The sequence below is a fragment of the Silene latifolia genome, chromosome 9, assembly GCF_048544455.1.
Source record: "Silene latifolia isolate original U9 population chromosome 9, ASM4854445v1, whole genome shotgun sequence".
In the NCBI taxonomy this organism is placed as follows: Eukaryota; Viridiplantae; Streptophyta; class Magnoliopsida; order Caryophyllales; family Caryophyllaceae; genus Silene; species Silene latifolia.
The window spans coordinates 143,480,363-143,500,445 of NC_133534.1; the positions used below are offsets into that span (position 1 = coordinate 143,480,363).

Below are 20,083 nucleotides of genomic sequence, written 5' to 3' on the forward strand. Positions count from 1 at the left end.
GGAACCCCCTCCTTGCCTGTATTGTTGAAAATCAAGGACATGTTCCTTTTCCGTAAGACAGCCAACAACAGTGTGACCGTCGTTGCTCCCACACCTCTCACATGTGATAGTCTCCCCTCTAGTAAGCAAATGAACCGTCTGAGGCTCCCCAGCAGAATGTAACTCCAACTTATCAAATATAGCATTCATGGCTTACAGCTGAGCCACAACTTGCTTATCGACTGCATGAACTGTCCTAATACCATCCCTCAGGTTTCCATACTCAGCACAGTGGGTCGCCATCTCTTCAATAAGGGCCCATCCCTTATCATCGTCAGTGTTCTTTTGGAATCTTCCGTTGGATGATGCATCAAGTATGGGTCTGTGATCATCGTATAGCCCATTGTAGAACTGATTGGACAGAAACCATGGATCAAAACCATGGTGAGGAATAAACCTCACCAACCTCTTGAAACGGTACCTTGCTTCATAGAATGTTTCATCAGGTGCTTGCTTAAAACTGGAAATCTTGGCCCTCAGCTGATTAGTGTGCTGCGGAGGGAAATATCAATTATAAAAAGCAAGAGCAAGCGTCTCCCAGTTAGTAACCCCTGCAGCCGTGCGGTCCAAATCAGTCAGCCACTCCCTGGCTGAGTTAGTCAAAGAAAAAGGAAACAGCACCTCCTTAATCTTGTTTTGAGTTACCCCCTTTGTGGCGGGGATAGTAGAACAGTAGTCCGTAAAGACCTCCATATGCTTCCTCGGGTCTTCACCTGCCACACCTCTAAAGAGATTTCTCTCCACCAGAGTGATATAGGATGGACGGATGTCAAAAGTATTCCCATCCTCAGTCTGGAGATTGAAACCCTTTGAAATTGATGATGCTTTAGGCTCCGAGTGACTAGCAATGTTTGGCATCCTTACTGATTGGTTTACAGAACTGAAAGTGTCTTCTTCAAAAGATGGATTTTCGTGATTCTCTTTGCAGACGGAGTCTATGCCTCGAAACAGTCTCTCGGCTCGAATCGGTGTGAAACTAATCGAAACCCGTCGACCTGGCATACACAACACTGAAAGAAAATAAATAAGAACTGCCTCAAGGAATAAAAATTCACTGAGACGGATAAAATAAACGAAATAAAGAAAGATAGGGCAATTGCCTCCCGGCAACGGTGCCAAAATTTGACAGTGCTGTCGTATACCTATCAAAAATAACTAACTATATAGCTAGGGAAGTCAGGTCGATCTCCTCAGGGAGGCAAGATATCTGTAAGAGTACGTCTATTTGGTCACAAATGGGGGGTGTTTATAATTGATTTTCTAAACTAATTAAGGCTTTAAAAGAAAGAGAAGCAAGGAAAGAGCAGTAAAGGCAGAAAAAGGGTGATAAACTATCGATAAAGCAGGGACATGTCAGGATTTCGGTTCACTACGGTAGTCCAGTGACTCAACTGTAAACAACTTAGATAAATTACTGCGAGACGGATATGGAAAGGTCCTTCCGGTCCACTTTCTATCCTAAACTTCCACTAACTTAACTTTCATCCTCGTCATGGTAGTCTACTATTCATAGCAGGTCTATTTTGTCCAATCTTCCGATCCATGATTAAATTTAACCAGATTAAAAGGGTGACTTAGAAGCGTGCACTCAACTAAGTCAGTAAATACAGTTATTTTGCCATGGGGACAGAGTCTCACAATTAATTCATCTAACCTATTTAATACATCGTCACATTTCTACCGTAGATCCCCTAATCCTAACATGAAACAGATTTAGCTACTCATATCGCTAATGTTATCAATAATAACAATATTGAAATAACTAATATAAAGCATGATGAAACAATAATGAAAATGCATAAAAGTAATTAGGGCAGAAAATTAAAAGAATCAAACAAACAATTAAGATGAATAAAAGAAAGATTAATATTAAAAGGGAGAAAGAGATTACAATCGCAAGAATCCGGCGTAAAGAACAAACAAATCCGAGCGAGAAAATCCGAAAGCAAAAGTTACAGTGAAGAAAAAAAAGTAACGCAGTCTTGAGAGTGAAAGATGAATGATAAGATAGAACTTAGATCATGAATAGAATAGATGCTAATGACCTAGTTAACGTGCGTTTAAATAGAAAAACTACTAAGTCCAATAACTAAAACAAGTTCACGGGCTAATTGAAGCCCACGACAGCCAAAACCACTCGATTGAGTAGTCTGAAACCACTCGATCGAGCATTTCTCCAGATAATCTACTCGATCGAGTAGAATTGTCACTCGATCGAGCAACCTCAATTTCCAGCACTTCTTGATCGAGTAAAATATTACTCGATCGACCATTCTCAGCTATAGAAACCACTCGATCGAGTGATAAACAGCTCGATCGAGTATTCTTCTTCCAAAACAGCTCAAACTCGTGACCGACTGCGCATCGTAGACCGTTCCTTCATGCATCCCAATGCAAGATCTCACTCTGAAAAATCCCGTCTCTTCAAAATGCATGCAAAAAGGACGAAAATGGTACGATTCCACTACTTTCGCGTTCATTTCTACAAAACGGACAAAACGAACTAAAGTAGCCAATTCGGGGGTAAAATGCAATATAAATAGTATGAAAGTGTATAGAAATACGTGCTAAAATAGGCTAAAAAGACTATACAAAATGCACGTATCAGATCTTATGCATGCAAAAACAAAAGAATAAAAGAGAAGAATCTATCATTCTTACAATGGAGGCCGAATAGGATATACTAATTGGACTCCTTCCAATTAGTCTTCTTAAGTAAAAATCCAAATGCTCCAAATGAAAAACCCCTAGATCCAATTATAGGATCTACTCCTTAAGGGATTGTACCAAGGTAATCCCTCTTAAAACATAAACTAATTGTGTTACTAGAAATTATTAAATGTTCCTTAAAAATTACTAATATTATTATTTACTACTACTACTAGTAAAGATGAGATAATATTAGAGAATTTTGTGATTTGGTTTTCTAGTGTTCTTCAACTAAAGCTAGAGAGAATAAGTAATTATCAATATAATTATATGGAAAAATGAATGAATGAATTAAAGAGAAAAACTTCTCTACTTTTGCTAAGGGTGGCCGGGTAGACCAAGGGAAGGGTGCCCAATACCTTTGCAAGTTTTTCTTCTCAAGATATTTATCTTTGCATGCCTATATTAGTAGGGTATTATTGTGTTTGTTAATTAAATAAACAAGACACAACCAACCTCCCACACCCCTTAATCACACGGCACCCTTAAGATAAAAAGGGTCCATTTTAAGTTTGTCAATATGTTAAATTGTGTAGTGTGACATATTGGACATGTTACTAGATATGTTGTTTAATAATGCATTTTTAACTTATTAAAAATCATTATTTAACTAAAATAAATCACACACAAAAGTTAACGAGTAATTCACAATTACAATTACTTAAAATGGGTTATTGAATTATAAATCACAACAAGTTTTATTTATAGTAAGTCATTCATTCTCATTTTAATTGTTTCCTAAACAATAAATAAACCTAAGTAATAAAACAATTTAATTACTCAGTACGAATCTTATTTAATCAAATTACAATAAGATATGTATTCTCACTCATAAAATCATTTGTTCAATTTTAAGGAATTAATTAACTTGTATCAACATACAATTAATTAATTAATCAATTAAGAGTGTTACCCTAGAGGTATGACCTTAAGGGATCAATTAATCACCACCGTCATACGACATTAATGTCAAACTCTAGTCAGCCAACCATTACCGATTAATGTGGATCAGTTGACAATAAAATATTACTTTCCCTCATATATTCTTATCATGAGATTTAAACATGTGATCGCATTATTGTCGAGGACACATACTCCAACAATCTCCCACTTGTCCGAGACAAGTGTGCGTCACCAATTTTCTTGTTCTATTGCTATCTCCCACTCAATACAAGGTGTCTTGCAGGTCGTACTTTCATTTGATCATATCATGAGTGGTTTCCTCGATCTGGAGAATAACTGTCTGACCAGAATTATCTACCGTAGATACCTTCCGAGCGTGGCTACGCGTTTTCAGTTCATTACTCCTCGAGTGGCCTTGAGATATATGATAACCCTGACTAGGGGTGGACAATTCCTATTGCACTTTTCCCTTCACATAGCCACAGCTCATTATAACCCAAAATGTGCCCCTTTGACCCCAATTACGAAGGTCATTGAACACAAATCAAAGTTACTTTGAAGTTTTGCCATCTTAGGCGAATAGTCTTTAGTCAAATAATTGACTCATAAGAATACTATTGATGTGACCATAATTGGCGCATATTTAGCCCCCGAATTAGCCTTGTTCCCATGCTTTTTAGTGCTTATTTGGGTCATTTCTTATCTTTAGTTCTTTGTTTTGCATATTCTTTGAGATTTTGATCCCTTGGTAGGAAAGGAGTAAGAATCTTGCATTTTCATGGCAAAACGAGACTAAATTGATCGAATTCAATGACCAAGCATCAAGGAGAGACAAGATTAGAAGGCCTTTGTACATATCATAGTAGAAGAGCAATGTTGAGAAAGGATCCTTGAGTCCCCAAGGAAATCCTCAAGGAATTTATGAAGAAAAGGGAAGAAAAGAAGAAGATTTGTTGCTGACTGACAATCCGAGCGGATTGTCAACAATCCGTCCGTCCCGCAGCAGCACAATCCGAGCGGCTTTGCCACAATCCGCTCTGATTCCACCTCCACAATCAGCCCGGATTCCCCTGAATCCGCTCGGATTCCAACGCCAGAATCCGCCCGTCCCGACCCTATTCCTCCCGGATTCTAGCACAGCACGGATTGTCTTCTCCAAGCTACGAAGAAAGAAGCCCTTCTCTCAGAAAATACCGGCTCCTCCTTGCTCAACTTAAAAAGTGTAATTACTAGTTTAGCCCTTAGTTAACCCTAATGCATCCTCCCTAATTTCCACTATAAATACCCCATTAGTCTAATTAGAGTAGCATGTTCTTCTTATCAATAATTAGTGTAGTTAATATCAATCAAATCTCTCTTTAATATTGTAATCAAGTATTAATCAAGTTTTAATCCAAGTTTTAGTTCTTTAATCTCTCTTTTGTTCATCCTTTATTTTGGGTAATTGAAGATTATTTGGGTTATTGTTGGGAGATTGACAACCTCTCAATCAAGCATTCAAGTACTTCTTTTATCTTTGCTTTATTATTGGAATCATTAGTAGGTATAATCTCTTAATCCCTTTTTAATTATTGTTAATTACTTTCATTTATTCATCATGTTTCATATTGTTGGTATGATTAACAACCTTGCTAGCATGATCAACATGATAATGAGTGAGTAGTCTCTTAGCTAGGGTTAATGGGTGATTAGGGGAAACCAACATGGGGAATGATTCATGCTTAAATTAATATGCTTTCATGTTTTATTTGCTTGCTTGTTTTGATCTCAACTCATGCACATGTTATATTTGATGAAATACTAAGCCTATGAATCCTTGCATTTACTATCATCTTGTATCTTTTCAATGAGACTTGTAAGACATAACCCAACTCGAGTCTTATTAGACAATGCATGTTGTTGAGTAGGGAAGATTAAGTCGACTTGTAGGTGTTGTACAATCTAATCGATTCGGCTCCGGGACCCAAACTTTCCTAGGATTGTAAGATATAACCCAACTCGATCCATCACAACAATAATTGCTTGCTTATAATTTGAGAACATGTTTGTATGATCATATCCCATGATTCCCCTATGATCCCATGACACCCTAGTGCCTTTAATCAATTGTTTACACCCCTTTAATTCATCTTGCTTGTTTATTTTCATTGCTATTTTAGTTTAGTAACCTTCTACATCAACCCAATTTGTGACACCCCTTAGACACCACTAGTTACAATAGAAATCTCATTTCAACTCCCGTCCCTTGGGATCCGACCTTTACTTGCCTCTTTACTAATTGTAGAGTTGTTTGTGGAGCTATATATTGTGTTTTTATTCGACCGTGACCAACGACCACATCTTAATTTGTGAACACTTAGCGGGATCGCATCAAAAAATGGCGCCGTTGCCGGGGACGGTGTTTGTTTGATTTAGATTTCTTTTTATTGTTATTAGTTGTGTCTTTCTTCGCCTTGAGGAAGTAAAACTCCTCAAGGTTTGTTCTAATCATTTTCGAGTTGTTTGATATTTTGCGAGATGGATTTCATAGACTGTTTTGTAGAGGACCATTTGAGTATTCCTTACTTCAAGGATCCCATGCAAGCATTAGAAGCCTTAGAAGCAAGTGAGGCTAAGAGCATGTATTGGGAGTTGGAGGTGGATCTCTTTGAGGCCGCTCTAGCTAACAAGGAACTTACTCGTGCACAATCCGAATTGGTGCATAATATTCTAGTAGAAGCATGTCAACCCATAGAGGATGAGCAATCCATCCTAGAGGATATTTTACAAACTCAAGAGCAAGAGGAACCCATCATGGGATTTGAATATGATGAGGTTGATGAAAGTGAAGTTGAGTATGCTATGAGAATGGAATGTCTAATGGAGATGGAGCAAATTCTCAATGAAACTCCAAAGGAAGAAAGTAAGGTACAAACTCCTACTTTGAAACCCCTTCCCCCAAATTTGAAATATGCTTACCTTGATGAATCAAAGACCAAACCCGTGATTGTTAATGATAGACTTGATGATGACCAATTGGGAAAGTTGCTTGATGTGTTGAAACAACATGAGAAGGCTATAGGTTATAGTCTAGATGACCTTAAGGGGATAAGTCCCGACTTTTGCATGCATAGAATTCATCTAGAGGAAGACCATAGACCTACCATTCAACCCCAAAGAAGATTGAACCCCCACATGCAAGAAGTTGTCAAAGGAGAGGTCATGAAATTACTTGATGCGGGAATCATATATCCCATATCGGATTCTTTGTGGGTTAGCCCCGTCCAAGTGGTACCTAAGAAAGGAGGTACCACGGTAGTGACAAATGAAAAGAATGAATTAATACCCATAAGAATGATCACCGGTTGGCGTATGTGCATTGACTACCGGAAATTAAACTCCGCAACAAGAAAATATCACTTCCCCTTACCATTCATTGACCAAATGCTTGAGAGGTTAGCCTCCAACAAATTCTTTTGTTACCTTGACGGGTATTCGGGATTCTTCCAAATCCCTATACACCCGGATTACCAACATAAGACTACCTTCACATGCCCTTATGGCACTTTTGCATATAGGAGGATGCCTTTTGGATTATGTAATGCCCCCGCCACTTTCCATAGATGCATGATGAGTGTCTTCTCCGATTACTTAGAGACCATAATGGAAGTTTTTATGGATGATTTTAGTGTTTATGGAAAGGACTTTGACTCATGTTTGCATAATCTTTCTCTTGTATTGCAAAAGTGTGAAGATGTTAGCCTTGTTTTAAATTGGGAAAAGTGTCACTTCATGGTCAATGAAGGAATTGTCTTGGGTCATTTGATTTCGGAAAAGGGCATCGAGGTCGATAAAGCTAAAGTTGAGGTGATAGAGAAACTCCCACCTCCCGTGAATGTTAGAGGGGTGAGAAGTTTTCTCGGTCACGCGGGTTTTTATCGTCGTTTCATAAAAGATTTTTCGAAAATAGCAAAACCTCTCACTCAACTTTTGCTTAAAGATGCCCAATTCCAATTTACTGACGAGTGTGTTGAAGCTTTTAATAGAATCAAAGAAGCATTAATCTCGGCACCAATCATCCAACCCCCGAATTGGGAGTTACCCTTCGAGATTATGTGTGACGCTAGCAACTACGCCGTTGGAGCGGTTCTCGGCCAACGGGTAGGACGAGCTCTTCATGCCATCTATTACATAAGCAAGACCCTCGACCCCTCCAAAGTGAATTATGATACAACCGAAAAGGAGCTTCTTGCCATTGTTTATGCTTTGGATAAATTCCGTTCCTACTTGCTTGGATCCAAGGTGATTGTATTTTCGGATCACCGTGCTCTCCGACATCTCTTGATAAAGAAGGAGGCAAAACCAAGATTGTTGAGATGGATTTTGCTTCTTCAAGAATTTGACTTGGAAATAAGAGACAAGAAAGGAGCCGAGAATGTAGTGGCGGATCACTTGTCAAGGATCCGGTTTCATGATGAAAATGGAGAAACCGCGATCAATGACTCATTTCCCGACGATATTTTGATGGCTATTCAAACACAACTTGAAAGGCACATCACCTCATGGTTTGCCTATTATGCCAATTATATTGTTGGAAAAGTGCTCCCTCCAAATTTGAACCACAACCAAAGAAAGAGATTCCTATTCGAAGTGAAGAGATACTTTTGGGATGACCCAAACCTCTACAAGGAGTGTAGTGATGGGCTCTACCGGAGATGCATCCCTCAATGGGAAATCCAAGGAATCTTGGAAGGATGTCATTCATCACCCTACGGTGGGCACCATGGAGCAAGGAGAACCGTTGCAAAAATTCTCCAATCAGGCTTCTATTGGCCTACAATGTTCCAAGATACAAGAGAATTCATCATTCATTGTGATGCTTGTCAAAGAACGGGGAATATATCTTGGAGGAACGAAATGCCACAAAGGGGCATTCTAGAGGTAGAGATCTTCGATGTTTGGGGAATTGACTACCAAGGGCCCTTTGTGACATCCAATGGGAATAAGTACATCCTTGTGGCCGTCGATTATGTTTCAAAGTGGGTGGAGGCAATTGCCACCCCAAATGATGATGCAAAAACGGTCACCAAGCTTTTCAAGAAGATAATTTTCTCAAGATTTGGAGTTCCTAGAGCAATCATTAGTGATGGAGGAACACATTTCCATGAGAAGAAGCTTGCATCCCTTTTGACTAAATATGGTGTTCAACATCGAACCGGCTTGGGATATCATCCTCAAACAAGCGGTCAAGTGGAAATTTCAAATAGAGAGATCAAGCAAATCCTTGAAAAAGTTGTGAACAAGACTCGGAAAGATTGGAGCACAAAGCTTGATGATGCTCTTTGGGCTTATAGGACGGCCTATAAGACTCCCATAGGAGCCTCCCCCTACAAGCTTGTCTATGGGAAAGCATGTCATTTGCGAATCGAATTGGAGTACAAAGCTTATTGGGCAATCCGAGCACTTAATCTTGATCTCAAATTGAGCGGTCAAAGAAGGATGATTCAAATCCAAGAGTTGGAAGAATTCCGACTACAATCCTATGAGAATGCAAAGATTTACAAAGAAAGAACAAAATTGCTTCATGACAAAAGAATTAGACAAAAGGCCTTGCACAAGGGAGACAAAGTCCTTCTATTCAATTCCCGCTACCGACTCTTTCCGGGAAAGTTGAACTCTAGATGGATGGGTCCCTATGTGATAACCGAAGTTGGAAAATATGGAGATTTCGAACTCAAGGCGGAAGATGGAAGCAAATTCAAGGTAAATGGTCAAAGGTTGAAGCCATACTATGAAGGAGCGTTTGTTGGAGAGGTCGAGGCTATCTACCTCGGGCCTCCTCCCCCTTGAAAGGACCATCTAAGGGAGAGTTTGGTGGAGTCCTCCCTAAACCACCACTTGTAAATATACTAACCCTCTAACTTGCATTTATTTATTGCATTTGTTTTAATAAATAACTCTTTTCATGAGCGTAAGTAAGGGAGGGTTACTAATGATTTTTGAATGAAGGAAGGAACAAATGCTCAAGTGTGGGGACGTATCTAAGAAAGGAGAAGAAGTCAAAACTCGCAGCCCGAATCCGTGCGGATTCCCTGGAATCCGGCCGTCTTGCTGGAATCCGGGCGTTTAGTGGAAAAACCGTCCGTCCAGCTACGCTGAGAAATTGAAGATTTCTGGACTGAGGTCGAATCCGAGCGTCCTGTGAAGAATCCGGGCGTCTTGAGGAATCCGGCCGGATTTGAAGAAAGATGCCCGTCTTTCTACCTGTGCATTTCAAAGAAAATCTCTGTAGCAGAATCCGCCCGTCTTCTCAAGAAGACGCCCGTCCCACCTTAAAAGAATCCGAGCGTCTTATGCACGGGACGCCCGTCTTGTGGCGTTAAAATTTTGGGAATTTTCTCTGTGGCAGAATCCGAGCGGATTGTCAAGAATCCGCTCGTCCCGTGAAGCGAGAATCCGAGCGTCTTCACCTCGAATCCGCTCGTCTTCTCACGGTGTCTTGACCCGACTTCTTCCTAATTAAAATACCCCCACCACACATACAATGACACATCACTATTCCTTCCACTTACCCTATAAAACCCACCTCCTTATGACTCCCATACATATCCAAATCACTCTCTTTACCCTCAAAATCAAAAATCCCCAATTTTCTAGGGTTTCCAACACTCAATCAACAAGGAACATCCTTACTCTTTCACAAATCAAAACAACCCAACAAAAGAAGCAAGAATGGCACCAAGGAGATCCTCTTTTAGGAGTGCAAGAAGACCAAGGATGGTGGGAAGTTCCTCTACCTCCCATCTCAACACCATTAGAAGGGAACATGTAGAGATTGTAGATCTCACAAGGCTCGATGATTTCTCAAATGTGGAATTCCTCGATGATGTGCAGAGATTAGTCTTCCACCGGCTCCTAAGTAAGAATATTCTTCCCACTAAATTTCTTTGTCATGCTACCTTGAGAAAGCTTGGGATTTTTCACCAAGTGGAAGCCCTCTTTGAGGTTTTTGGTCTTTCAACCCTTTTTCGCATGCATGAACCAACCTATCGGTCCCTTGTGCTATAATTCTTAAGCTTTTTGAAGATTACAACCGTGAACAAAGTGATATGCATAGAGTTTAGGTTGGAGAATGTTTCTAGGATGATGACCCTTGTAGAGTTCGCCAATGTGTTCGGACTTGATGTTTCGCCTACCCGAACATCAAAGCCGAAAAAGTATAATGTTGCACCTTTGTGGAGGGCCATGACGGGCCGGGATTTCATTCTTACCAAGGAATGTCTTGCTTTTCACATCCAAAACCCGATCTTGAGGCTTACATATCGATTTCTTTCGGGTACTCTTTTCGCCCGCCGAGATCCGGCCATCGTGAACCAATTGGACCTTGTGTTTATGGAATCATACCTCAACATTCAAGGGAGAGATGGGTATCACTTCAATGCACCTCTAGTTTTGCTAGATAAATGGGCAAGATTTAGAAATGGGGATGATGATGGAATGAAGCACATAGTGAATGGAGGACTCATAACTCGACTTGCAAAGCACTTCAACCCAAGGTTCAATGAGAACAATGAGTACACTCCACTTACGGGGAGCACGAGAATTAATGAAGATCTCCTTGTCGTCCAACACCATTGGATAACCCTTGAGGGGGTCGATAAGCGGATAAAGTGGTTGACAAAAGGGAGCGATCCGATCTATCTCCCAATAACCGATCTACCACGGATCTCCCCAAGAAGAGGAAGCTTGTCCCCAATGCCCTCCTACCTCATCCCAAGTCAAACAAGGCGAGCTCCACCACCACAAAATCCACCACCACAACAACAAGAACAACAAACCCAAAATGAGAAGATAAAAGTGCCTCCCTACCCCTTTCCCTACCAACCATATAACCATCCAAATCCCTTCATCCTCCCCCGTGACGACTTTGTCACGGGAATTTTGCAAGATTTACACTACCGTCAATATGAGACCTCCGTGGACACTTACTATGCTCTTTACCCCAATACCATGAGATGGCTCAAAAAGGACGGATTAGTGAGGAAGGAGCTTTCCCCTCATGGGCTCAAATGGAATTGCTCTTTCCCAACTCGGAGAAGGCTAATGAAGGGGCAAACGGTAGACAAGGGGAGGAGAGTGGCAATTCTTGTGGAGGTGACACGGTGAAGCTTGAGAGTGAGGAAGACGAATTCATGGATCCAAGTTTAAGTGATGCTTCAAAGGATATTTGGGATAGCGATATAGAGGGAGATGATGCCGATGTCTAGGAGACCACTTCATCACTAGATGGAGCAAGCAAGAGCACCCACCTAAGTTCAAGTGAATTTTTCTCATCCCTCCTCTTTATCTTTATTTTTCATGAAAAGAAGTTTGTGTCTTGTACCTTTGTATTCTATTTAATTTTGATCATTGTTGGAGTAGTCCTAGCCCCATTAAAGGACTCACACCTCGGTACCATTGAGGTGTTCTCATTTTATTGTTCCCGTTTTCAAAATCCAAAATGACAAATTAGTTTCATGCATAGCATAGTGTGTGCATGAACTACACCCATCCTTGGACATTAGCAATAGTGTCTCACTTGGTTTGGGGAAGTTAATGCATACACAACGGGAGGTAATCTAAATTATCCTCTCCGTCATAACAAAAACCATGCATCATGTAGTATAGCTTAGTATAGATTGCATTTAGTATAGAAATCATGCATCACCTTTGCATAATTTCCATCATTTTGGCCATTGAGGACAATGCCCATATTAGTGTGGGGATGGGAATTCTAACATTTAACTCTTATTCAAAAATCCAAAAAAAATTGAAAAATTTCAAAAATCATAAAAATTTGAAAATTGAAAACCCAAAAACATGTTTATTTCCTTTTGTAGTCTTGTATATATTGTCTTGTATATATATTGTGTTTGTTCTATCCTTGTTCACATTGATTGACTACGCCACATCCGAGACATGAGGATATTGAAGACCGCATGGTATGATCTTTCCAATCTCCTTTTTCCTCTTTATGTTAATGACTATGTGGCTTTATTTTGATTAATGCGGTATAACAATGTGAATTTAGGACTTGCATTTAGTTTATATGTCATGTTAGTTGATAGAATCACTTGCATTAGGATGTTTATATTAGTTGCATCATGGCATGTAGTTGCATGTTAGAAATGTTTTGAAAAATGCCTATTTAGGAACTTTGACAAGAGCAACTAAGCCATTATAAATACTTGTTCAACTTAAGACTTTGCCTACTAGAATGGTTATAAAATACCCTAGATAGTGTCATACTAGTGTCTTTTGACCCATGACCCAAGGCCTAGTCAAGGGTTTGCATGTGAGTCACCTATCCAACCCCGTGATGCGATGTGGACTTGGTTAACTTGTCTAGGTGACCTTGTTTGACCTTGTGGTAAGGCAACCCAAAAATATGTTCTATCAATAAGCTTGAAGTGCTCATTTCAAAGAAATTTTGTCATGTGGAAGTAATGTAATGCCAAGGAAACCTCAAATGTTATGAATTGTTGAAAGTTGAGAAAGTTAAGTTGTTTTGATGGAGGCGTACCACTTCGATGTGCTTTGGTGTGGGATCCATTGAATTGGGCCCCCATACGGTTGTGAATTCGGCCGCCCAGAGACAGAGTGACTATCACCCCGAAAAGCTATTGTCTAGAGGTTAACCGGTTGCCTAATAAGCGATTGGCGAAAGCAAAGGACACTAGCCCTAAGAAGGACAAACCCCATCTTAAATTTTTGAAATGTGAAAGGGAAATGAGGACAATTTTGAATACTAGTCATATCCACCCGTTGTGAATAAAGATTTGAGCATTTCATTCCCAAAAACCCTTTTGTCAAGCCACTTGGTCGAGCTTGGGACGATCCATGACCTTTACTTTTGTAGGGAATTTGAGACTTGTCATGTCATATGCTACTAGCATCATAGGGATCATCATTCCACCACCATCCGATCGCTCTTGACGAAAGCATTTGGAAATTGAGGACGAAAGTAGTCTAGTTTAACACCATTTGGAGGTGATTTAGTGCCATCCTCTTAGACTTAGTAATTTGTTGAACTTATATTTGTGAAGGATTACATGCTCTTAAATTTGTTCCTCTTTAGTGCCTCCGCCACTTGATGAGGGAGTGGCTATTCTTTTTGTAGATGCATCCATTATGTGTTTTTGTGTGCTTAATGTTTGGATGTGTCCCCATTTTGGCAAGACCCACCTTGCCTTGCAAGAAGGCATCCTACCTCATGGTTGTCTTGTTGTGAGTTGAAGGGGCGGAGTGAGACCCGCTAATTGTCTCATATCGGCTATATTATTAGGATAGGTTAGTATTGGTCCTAGTCTTTGTCACCTCTTTACTCGGGACGAGCAAAGGTTCGGTTTGGGGATATTTGATGTGACCATAATTGGCGCATATTTAGCCCCCGAATTAGCCTTGTTCCCATGCTTTTTAGTGCTTATTTGGGTCATTTCTTATCTTTAGTTCTTTGTTTTGCATATTCTTTGAGATTTTGATCCCTTGGTAGGAAAGGAGTAAGAATGTTGCATTTTCATGGCAAAACGAGACTAAATTGATCGAATTCAATGACCAAGCATCAAGGAGAGACAAGATTAGAAGGCCTTTGTACATATCATAGTAGAAGAGCAATGTTGAGAAAGGATCCTTGAGTCCCCAAGGAAATCCCCAAGGAATTTATGAAGAAAAGGGAAGAAAATAAGAAGATTTGTTGCTGACTGACAATCCGAGCGGATTGTCAACAATCCGTCCGTCCCGCAGCAGCACAATCCGAGCGGCTTTGCCACAATCCGCTCGGATTCCACCTCCACAATCCGCCCGGATTCCCCTGAATCCGCTCGGATTCCAACGCCAGAATCCGCCCGTCCCGACCCTATTCTGCCCGGATTCTAGCACAGCACGGATTGTCTTCTCCAAGCTACGAAGAAAGAAGCCCTTCTCTCAGAAAATACTGGCTCCTCCTTGCTCAACTTAAAAAGTGTAATTACTAGTTTAGCCCTTAGTTAACCCTATGTGATTGACTAGTCATCTCTCATGACTCTATGGCACTTGAACTTGCCATCAATCGCATCACACTCTAGTTACTTCGAGATGTCACCTCATGTAAGTTGTAGATACCTCATTTCTACACCTCCCGCAAGCAACCCGGTGATGATTGAGCCGCATGTTTGGTACACGGAACGATTTATGACAATTCATAAGTTTATCCTCAAGTGATAGCTCAAATACTTGTGTCTGCCCCTTGGTCGCCATTTAGGTGTCATTACGGTCGTTTTGGCAGTAATTAGAGTTCATTTGGAGTCCGGGTCAAAACCGTCTTCATTTACTAAAACCGTCAAATCCCAAGTCAAAGCAATGTGCTTGTCTACCTAAGGTTAGGATGTCATAAAATGTCATGAGTATATCGCATTTTGAGTCCCATGTCACTTCTTTAGGCTAAACTTACAGTTTACATTACAAAATGTGAATTTCATTTAGCTAAAATGATAACCCGACCTTAAGGCCCGTTTCACGAGGTGATAACGACTTTTTTGGGCCAGGCTTATTTCACAGAAAGTTCTAGATCTTTTTTTAGCTTTCAAACGCCACCAAAATCACCTTATTCCGAGTTCTCTAGAGAAAGTTATGCCTAAAATACGACAGGCTGTCAAACGCGCTTTCTTACGCAGGAGGAAACCGCTGGGAAAAGGACGCAGCAAGTGCTGCACCCCTTCCAAGGGACGCAGCACCTGCTGCGCCTTTTCCCCAGGCTTTCTTTTTGTCCAAGTTTCCGTGTTTAACCTAAGTCGGTTGTTTCCGGATCTTTCTCTCCTTTCCTAAACCCTAATTCCGTGATTAGTATAAATAGGGACCTTCGGTCCTTATATTTCGCATGCGAGTGTCCGCCCTTCTCTTCTCCCTTTGCATTCTAGACCATGCTCTTGCTTTTTGGCGCCTACGTGCTTGAACTTTCGACCATGTAAGCTCGGATCCTTCTGAGTACCAGCCTCGTTTTGCATGACCGACCAATTTGACCAACTCCACATCAATCAACTTAATCAATCATCTATAATTTCCTCTTAGAGGGCACTTTCGTCGTACATTCGAGTCGAGCATCACTAAACGTTAACTTAGTTAATCTCGTTTCGTGAAACATGTATGTCTGAGGGTGTAAATCTCATCTTTTACTATTGTTCTTATTTTTGTAATCGTTATTGTAAGTTTTACGTCGAAAGTATATTCAAAACCGTTTTGCAAAACCTTTATTCAAACCCCTTTTTACGGATTAACGGGAGACAGACATCAAGAAGGAGCACAGTAACTGATGCGCCTCTTCGAAGGGACGCAGCACCTACTGCGCCTCTTCCTGAGGCTGTCGCAGTTCCTGCCCTCCTTCTTCTTCCTTCGTCTTCGGTTATTTTTGCCTGTCATATCTTATTTCGTCTTTGCTTGTTCTTATTTTATTAGCATGATAATTCTGACAAATGAACCATTATTAATTTATCATCTTTTAATTCCCGACTTAAATCCCTTATAATTCATATTTGCGGGTTTTCGTCATTAAAATCAATTCGGATTTTCAGAGATTCGATTCATCAATATCAAGTCCCTGAAATTCATCTTTTGTATATTTTCATCTGTTATTTATCATTGCCATCATTAGTTCGTCTTTAATAACCTAATTAATGTGACTAGTTTGTTAATTTGTATCATTAATCCCGTAATTAACCTAATTGATATGTCCTTATTAATGTTATTCATGTTTTATTGTTTTTATGACCCAATCATATGTAAATAATATGTTAAATCACTTCTATCCAAGTCAAATCTCCATAATCGATCCTTAATTTACCAATGAATATTAACAATTTGCAATGCCGGCTTCACAGCCAGAACTGAACTCAGGAACAGACGCAGCGTTTGCTGCGCCTCTTCCAAAGGACGCAGCTCTGCTGCGCCTGTTCCAGGTTGAGTTCTGTCTCTGAACTCCCGTTTCTACCTTGACCTAGTTTATTAATTACGTATTAGTTAACTATTATTCGTATTATCACTAATAATCTGTTCATTAATTTGTTTTCCTTTTTTTTCTCAAAATATCCGTTTTAAATGTATTTTCGACGTAAATCAATTAATCAATTGTAATTATTGTAATTTTAATTATTGCGTTTATTTATTTATCGTATTGTATGATTATTTACTTGCTCTCACATGTAATTAATTCTAAATCATGTTTCGACCTAATGGGTGCTAAATTAATTGTTAACTGACTTAGTTAATTTTCACATGTTAGGATTAATTTATTGGATGTTAGATTGCATGCATATAACCGACAACATATCGAGTATAGATGATTTTCCCTAATCGTTAGTAGAGGCCGCTATCGAAGCGGGCGAGATTAGGTGTTCGATCAAAAGAGCTTCCTAATATGTACCCTCACCCCTTACTCCAGATCTCTGTGAACATCCGTGTTCATTGGCATCCACGAGAGTCATTCTAGACATAGAATGCTAAGGGTAACAAGTTCTTGGTGTTCATGTCACTACTTTGTGTCTTGACATGCCATGAGGTATTCGAACGGTTTCCAATTTTCAACAATAAATTGGTGGCGACTCCACAAATGCAAAAGCTTGCTCGTTTTCTACCCGAGCGACCCCCGTGGGCCCGCGTCCATGGTTTGGCGACTCCGTTGGGGATTAATACACTTACGTGTTGCCAAGGGTGAAACTTGAACAAGGTTAGGGAATAGTTTATATGAGACAGTTGTCGGTTTTCATAACTCGGTCTTCCTAGATCGTTTATTCGGCCTTCCTCGGCCCAACCCAACCCCTTTCGACCAATCGTCCCATCTAGACGGTCCAAATTCTTATTTGGGCCTAAGGATGGATAGCGATTGACGTCAACCATACCATGATGCTTACTCCTGTTTGTATCAAGGACTTTCACTACTTGAGGAAATGGACTAGGAATCGGCCTTACTCCTGTTTGGTACGAGCCTCTCCACAGACCCCGGGTTTGATTGTTCGGTATGGCAACCCACCCTTTAAACCAAAACCCTCTTAAATGCACTCAACATACCGTTATAATGCCTGCATAAATGCTTGTATTATATGTGATCACCGATTTCTAAACAAAGCCATGACAAAATTTTGTAAAATAAAATCCTTTTCAAAATGTAAACATTTTCAAAATGGCGCAAAATGAGTCAAAACTCTGTCCAAATGTCAAGCCAAACTTCGGGCCTCATACCCATTTCAAAACCTGTAAAAAAGTCCAAAAAAAAACGTAAGAAAAAACGAAAAATAAAAAACCGTTTTAATCAAAATATTTTCAAACCATGTAAATGTAAATATGTAAATTCAATTGGGCTAAGTTAGAGTCAAAATTCAAACCGACTATGTCCTAGTCGGAACTCTGTCAAGTCATGAACCCGTCTTCCTTTACATTTTGGGTCTTTTTAAAATTCAAGTCAAGTCCTAAGGCGTCACGCCGTCATTTTGGACCCCCTACCCCAATTCAGTTAGAATCTAAACATTTCCACACCTCGACTCACATACTTGAGGCTAACACATCGAGTCATTCCAAAATCCGTCCCTCGATTTCTCCTAATGACACGTTCGGGACACACATACCCGAACTTTGAGTCAAAACACACGTTTTAGAATCACGTGTCATCAATCCCGTCAATAAGGTCAGTCATATAAGGGTCACTTCGTCAAACTCAACACTTGACTCTAAAATTAAAGTCAAGCACCGTGAATACAAACACGAGAAGTCGCTCACGACATTTCATGAACTCACAAGTCAAGTCTAGATTTATCATCCTGTCCCTTCCTTTGTTTGTTGCCTTAGTATGCGTGATCCCATGTCGAATCGAGTTGTAATGTGCGTCATTTCTGTCGAGTAGGAATCCGGCAAGTTCCGTCAGTCAGCAAAGTCACGAAGCAGATCAAGCCACAATCATCGTGTCTCTCCAAGACGTTTATGCCATGGTCCTAGGAGTTCAAGCTACAGTGGAAAATTTGGGCATTCGCGTCCTCACCCTCGAGAATGGAATGGTGGAAAAGAACACGTCACCTAGATAAACCTCTAGTCTAGGTCGTCCAAAGCTTACCTCTTGCAATAACTATCGTCCTAGAAAGCCGAAAACAGCTGAAAGGAGACCTGGGAGGCATCAAAGGGTGCTCACCAATTTAGGTATGTCTTATGCTGATGCTTTGAAGAGACTCTCTGCCCAAGGCAAGCTACATCTAATATGGCCAACTCCAGATCCACCTCTAGAGAAACAGGTGAATCTCTGGAAGGGCAACAAATACTGCTTATATCACCAAGGTAGAGGCCATGATATTGAAGAGTGTTTTCTCTTGAAACACACCATCCAAGATATGATCTAAAAGGGCAAGCTTCCTAAGCCACCTTCTGTCGGGCAATCCAAGAAAATCGACCCTATTGGGTCTAATATCATTAAACATGACGAAGATTCATCTCTAGACTGTTCTCATCTCCTCAATCCTCGTGATGACGAAGAGATCAACGTGCTCGAAGATGGCGATATCCAAAGTGGAATGCTCATGCTTTCCCTTGCCTTCAACAATAAATTTTCCAAAATAGAGGGAGCTATTGATAGCCTAAACTCTCGACTTTCCAACATATAGAACCAGTTTGCTGAAATGGGTAAGAAGCTTGATGCCCAACCTCTCAAGATGGAAAGTGTCCAGACAAACCCTCAACCTGACAGTCCTAAGGAGAAAGCAATAAGTGGACAATACATTCCTAGTTCTTCTCATCCAAGAATCAAAATCAATAAAGGCATCCTCATGAAGCCTTCGTCAAAGAAACCTAGCAATTCTCCAAGGTCATTCACAAAGGCTTTCGACAAGAAGGATACACCCCCTAGGAATTTTACCAACATTGGTATTACATACACGGATGCCCTTCATAGACTCATGGAGTGACGAATGTTGAAACCTATCGGTCCTACACCTGATCCAGAAAAGAAGGCTAAATTCTGGGATGAGAATGCCTACTGCAAGTACCATAGAGGCAAAGGACATGATATAGAGAAATGTTTCAAATTAAAACATGTCATTCAGGATATGATCGAAAGCGGGAAGTTGTCCCTCTCAAACTTTAGCCCACAAGGCAGCTTAGGCAATCCTCATGGATATGCCACTTATCAGGAAACTCATCTTGACTATTATCCTTCCAACATTCCAAATAATTAGGACGAGGTGTTCGAATGGATGAATGCTCAAAGTCAGATGCCGAAGCCAGTTGCTGGAAGAGAAAATATTCAAGCATGGGCCGATGATTACGAGTCTGGATCTAAGATCGCGTCAAAGTCCGAGTCCGAGTCCGAGTCTTAGGCTTTCTATCTCATATTTGTTCTAGTGTCTTTCTTCTTTTCCATTCCTAGTGACAACCTGGGGGCTGTCCCACGAATCACGTGTCTCCT

The 20,083-nt window shown here is 40.4% G+C and overlaps 1 non-coding gene across 1 annotated transcript; it reads left to right on the plus strand.

The window, feature by feature from the left end:
• Window positions 1-415: 415 nt before the first annotated feature.
• On the plus strand, window positions 416-521 carry LOC141603385 (small nucleolar RNA R71). Its single transcript, XR_012525264.1, has one exon. It is a non-coding gene; the product is annotated as a small nucleolar RNA R71 (small nucleolar RNA).
• The last annotated feature ends 19,562 nt before the right edge of the window (window positions 522-20,083 follow it).